Raw genomic sequence first — 6000 nt, forward strand, 5'->3', positions numbered from 1 at the left:
CCTTACCTCTAGAGATATATCTACAAAGACGTTTGTACAGGCAATGTCAAATAAGATACTACCCGTGTTATCCTCTGGGATTTTTATGGTTTCAGGTTTCACATATAGGTCTTTATCCATGTTGGATTTATTTTTGTGTATGTTGTAAGAAAGTGGTCCATTGTTGTTTTTGTTTTGTTTTGCAGGATGCTGTACAGTTTTCCCAAAACCATATGTTGAGGAGCCTTTTTTTAAGTTTATTTACTTATTTTTGATAGAGAGAGAGAGCATGAAGAAGAGGGGCAGAGAGAAATGGAGAGAGAGAATCCCACGCATGCTCTGCACTGCCCTGAGATCATAACCTGAGCTGAATTCACAATCACACGCTTTGTTGACTGAGCCACCCCTGTGTCCCAAGACTATCTTTCTTTCCGTTGGATGTTTTTTCCTGCTTTGTTGAGAATTAATTGACCATATAGGTGTGAGTTCATTTCTGCATTTCTATTCTATTGATCTATGCCTCTGTGTGGTGTTGCTGTGGTTGTTGTTGTTGTTGTTGTTTTGCCAGTTCCATACTGTTTTGATCAGTATAGCTTTGTAATATAACCTAAAGTCTGGAATTGTGATGTCTCCAGCTTTGCTTTTCTTCTTCAAGTTTGTTTTGGCTGTATGGGGACTTTTGTTATTCCATACAAATTTTGAGATTATTTGTTCTTGTTCTGTCACAAATGTTTTTGTTAGTGTGATAGGGATTTCATTATATGTGTAGATTGTTTTGAGGAGTGTAGACATTTTAACAGTATTTTGTGCTTCCCATCCATGAACATGAAATGTATGTCCATTTCTTTGTGTCTTCTTCCATTTATTTCATCAGTGTTTCATAGACTTTAGAGTACAGGTCTTTCAACTCTTTGGTTAGGTTTATTCCTGGTTTCTTGTGGCTTTTGTGAGCCTGTCAATGGGATTGATCCCTTACTTTCTCTCTGTGTTAATTCATGATTGTTTTTAGAAATGCAATACATCTATGTAGCTTGATTTCTGTATATTGTGACTTGTGGAATTCATATATCAATTCTAGCAAGTTTTAAGGGAATCTTTCATGTTTTTTATAGAACACATCATGTCAGTTCCAAATAGCGAAAGTGCTACATCTTCCTTGCCAATCTGGATGGCTCTTATTTCTTTTTGTTGTCTGAGTGCTGTGGTTAGGGTTTCCCGTACTATGTGGAATAACAGTGGTGAGAGGGGTCATCTCTGTTTTGTCCCTGACCTTGGAGGAAAAGTTTTCAATTTTTCCCCATTGAGGTGAGATGAGCTGTGGGTTTTTCCTAGATGACCTTTATTATGTGCAGGTAGGTTGAGTCTCAATGTACTTTGCTGAGGGGTTTTATCATGAATGGATGTGACATTTTGTCAAATAGTTTTCCTGCATCTGTTGAAAGCATCGTATTGTTCTTATCCTTTCTTCTATTACTGTGGTGCATCATGTTGATTGATCCGTGAATGTGGAACCACCCTTGCAGCCCAGGAATATATCCCACTTGATTATGGTAAATGATTCTATTAATGTATTGGTGACTTTAATTTGAAGGTATTTTAATAAGAATTTTTGCATACATAGTCATCAGGCTATCGGGCTGCAGTTTTATTTAAAAATTTTTTTAACATTTTTTAAATGTTTATTTCTTTCCTTTGAGTACATAAAAGTGAGGGAGGGCCTCAGAGATAGGGAGAGAGAGAATCCTGGCCATGCCCTACACTGTCATGGCAGGGTCCAACATGGGACTCAAACCCACGCACCGCAAGATAATGTCCTAATCCGAAATTAAGAGTTGAACAGTAAACAGCCCGAGTCACACAGGGGCCCCACCAGTTTTCGGTTTTAGTGGAGGCTTTATCTGGTTTTGGTATCAGGGTAATGATGGCCTCATAAGATGAATTTATAAGTTTTCCTTCTTTTTTATTTTTCGTAATAATTCGAGGAGAATACATATTACCTCTCTTTCTTAAATGGATGGTAGAATTCATCAGTTAAACCATCTGGCCCAGAACTCTTGTGTTGGGGGGAGATTTTTTTTATTACTGATTTGATTTCTTTCTGTTTTCAGATTTTATGTATCTTCCTGTTTCAGTTTTGGTAGTTTGTGTGTTTATAGGAATTTGTCCATTTTTCTCAGAGTTTCCAATTTGTTGCATATAGTTGTTCATAATATTAACTTCTAACTGTATTTTTGTGGTGTGGATTGTTATTTCTCCTTTCTTATTTGTGATTTTATTTATTTGAGTCCTTTCTGTCTTCTTACTGAAAAGTCTGCCTAGACGTTTTCATGTTGATTACTGTTTTCAAAGAACCAGCCCCTGGTTTCATTGATTTTGTCTAGTGTCTTTTTGGTTTGAATATCCCTTATTTCCCTGTGAATCTCTATTACTTCCTTCCTTCTGCTGTTCTTCTTCTGATATGTGACCTAGAATATGATCAATTCTGGAGAATGTCCCATGTGCGCTTGAAAAGAATATGTACTCTGCCATTTTAGCACGGAGTGTTCTAAATATATCTGTTAAACCCATCAGGTCCAGTGTGTCATTCAAAGCCATTGTTTCCTTGTTGATTTTCTGTTTACAGCTTCTGTCCATTGATGTGAGTGATGTGCTAAAGTCCTCTACTATCGTTATATTATAAAAAATGAGTTCCTTTATGGTGGTTGTTAAATATTTTATATACTTAGTGATTGCATGTTGGGTGCATCAAAATTTACAATCATTGGATCTTCTTGTTTCATTGTCCCCTTTAGTATGAGATAGCGTCCGTCTTCATCTCTTGTTATGGCTTTATTTATTTACTTACTTACTTACTTACTTATTCATTTATTTATTTATTTTAATTTAAGTCATAGTTGACATACAGTGCATTCTCGGATTCGGGAGAAGAATTTGGTGATTCATCCCTTACATACAATACCCAGTGCTCATCACAACAAGTGCTCTCCTTAATACTCATCTGACATCTAGCCCAGCGCTGACCCATTTCCCTCCATCAACCTTCGTTTTTTTTCTCTAACATTAAGAGACTCGTGTGGTTTGTTACCACTCTTCTCGTTTCCTTCCCCCTTCCCATGTTTTCATCTGTTTTGTTTCTTCAATTCCACATGAGTGAAATCCTATATTTGTCTTTCTCTGATTGACATATTTCACTTAGCATAATACATTCTAGCTCCATCCACATCATTGCAAATGGCAAGACTTCATTCTTCTTGAAGTTGAGTTATATTTCTTTGTATATACATATGTTTGTATATATGAACGTACACATATGTACATATATATATATATATATATATGCGTATACACACACACACACACACACACACACACACAAACCACTTCTTTATACCTTCATCAGTTGATGGATACTTGGGCTTTCTCTGTAGTTTGGCTACTGTTGATAATGCTGCTATAAATACTGGGTTCATGAAATGTCACTATTAGGTATTTACCCAAAGTGTACCAAAATAGAGTCTCGGTTTTAAAGGTTATTTTGCCTGATATAAGTATTGCTACTGGCTTTCTTTTGACATTATTGGCATAATAAATGTTTCTTTATTCCCTCACTTTAAATCTGAAGGTGACTTAAGTCCAAATAAATCTTTGTAGACAGCATCTAGATAGGTGTTGTTTTTGTTTGTTTGTTTGTTTTGTCCATTCTGACGCCCTATCCAATGTCTTATGATTGGAGCATTTAGTCCATGTACATTTAGAGTGGTTATCAATAGGTATATATTTAGTGCCATTCTACTAGTTGTTTTGCCATTGTTTCTTGGTGTTTTCTCTGATCCTTTCTTGTCTGTAACACTTTTAGTCCTAGATTTCCACTCAAAGAGCCCGATTTAAATATTCTTTTCTTTTGACTGGTAGTACATTTCTTTACTTCTTTTTAATATCTCTCTTTTTTTTAATTTAAGCTCAAGTTAGTTACTTTATAGTGGAATATTGTTTCAGCAGTAGAATTTAGTGATCCATCAAGTACAAAATATACCCAATACTCATCCCAAGTGCGCCCGTAATGCCCATCACCCATTTAGCCCATACCCCTATTCAATAACCCTCCTGGAACCCTGAGTTTCTTCTCTGTATTTAAGAGTCTCTTATCGTTTGACTCCCTCTCTGTTTGTATCTTATTTTTGCTTTCCTTCCACTACGTTCATCAGTTGTATTAAATTCCACAGATGAGAGAAATCATATGATGTGTGTCTTTCTCTGACATATTTTGCTTAGCATAATCAAGTCAGGTTCCATCCATGTTGTTTCAAAGAGCAAGATTTCATTCTTTTTGATCGCCGAGTAATATTCCATTGTATGAATATACCACATCTTCTTTATCCATTCATCTGCCAATGGTCATTTGGGCTCTTTGCATAATTTAGCTATTGTTGATAATGTTGCTATAAACATTGCAGTGCATGTGCCACTTCGACTCAGCGTTAGTGTATCCTTTGGATAAACACGTGGTAGTGCAATTGCTGGGGCCTAGTGTAGTTCTATTTTTAGTTTTTCTGACAAATCTCCATACTATTTCCAGAGTGGCTACACCACTTTGCATTTCCACCAGCATTTCAAAAGCGTTCCCTTTCTCTGCATCCTTGCCAAATCTGTCCTTTTCAGAGATGTTAATTTTAGCCATTCTGATAGGTGTGAGGGGATATCTCATTGTGGTTTCGATTTGTATTTCAGTGATGACGAGTGAGATTGAGCATCTTTTCATGTGTGACCAATCTGAATGTCATCTTTCTTAAAGTGTCTCTTCACGTCTTTTGCCCATTTCTTCACCGGATTATTTGGTTTTTGGGTGTTGAGTGTGATGATTTTTTATAGATTTTGGATACTAATCCTTTATCTGATACGTCACCTGCAAATATCTTCTCCCATTTCATTCAGTGGCTTTTCAGTTTTGCTGATTGTGTCCTCTGCTGTGCAGATGCTTTTTATCTTGAGGTCCCAATAGTTCATTTTGGTTTTTATTGCCCTTGCTTTGGAGACATGACAAGCAAGAAGTTGTTGTGGCCAGTATCAAGGAGGTAGATTGCCTGTTTTCTCCTCTAGGATTTTGATGGTCCCTTTCTTACATTTATATCTTTCATCCATTTTGAGGTGTGTGTGTGTGTGTGTGTGTGTGTGTGTGTGTGTGTGTGTGTGTGTTGGTTTAAGAACATAGTCCAGGTCCAATCTTCTCACTGTCCAGTTTTCCCAGTACCATTTGCTGAAGAGACTTTTGTTTTTCCATTGGATACTCTTTCCAGTGTTATCAAAGATTACTCGGCCATATGTTTGTGGGTCTATTTATGGGTTCCCTATTCCATTCCATTGATGTCTGTGTCCGTTTTTGTGCCCGTACCATACTGTCTTGATGATTGCGGTTTTCTAATACACCATAAAGCCCAGATTTTAACGTCTCCAGCTTTGTTTTCTTTTTCAACATGACTTTGGCGATCTGGGGTCTTTTCTGGCTCCCTACAAATTTTAGGGTTGTTTGTTCTAGTTCTGTGAGAAATGCTGTTGTTATTTTGATAGGGATTGCATTGAATGTGTCGATTGCTTTGGGTGGTATTGACATTTTAATAATATTTGTTCTTCTCATCCATGAGCATGGAATGTTTTTCCATTTCTTTGTGTTTCTTCCATTTCTTTCATAGATGTTGTATGGTTTGTTCCTTTATTTTTTTAATGTCTATTTTTGAGAGAGAGAGAGAAAGAGAGAGCACATGAGCAGGGGAGGGGCAGAAAGAGAGAGAGAGACAGGGAGACACAGACTCTGAAGCAGGCTCCAGACTCCGAGCGGTCAGCACAGTGCCCATCACGGGACTCAGACCCACAAATGAGGGATCATGTCCTGAACCGAAGTTGGCACTTAACCGACTGAGCCACCCAGGCGCCCCTCTATTGTTTTAAGTGTACTGATCTTTTACCTCTTTGGTTATGTTTACCCCTGGGTATTTGATGGTTTTCAGTGCAGTTGTAAAGTACATC

This window comes from Neofelis nebulosa, chromosome 7 (assembly GCF_028018385.1).
Source record: "Neofelis nebulosa isolate mNeoNeb1 chromosome 7, mNeoNeb1.pri, whole genome shotgun sequence".
In the NCBI taxonomy this organism is placed as follows: Eukaryota; Metazoa; Chordata; class Mammalia; order Carnivora; family Felidae; genus Neofelis; species Neofelis nebulosa.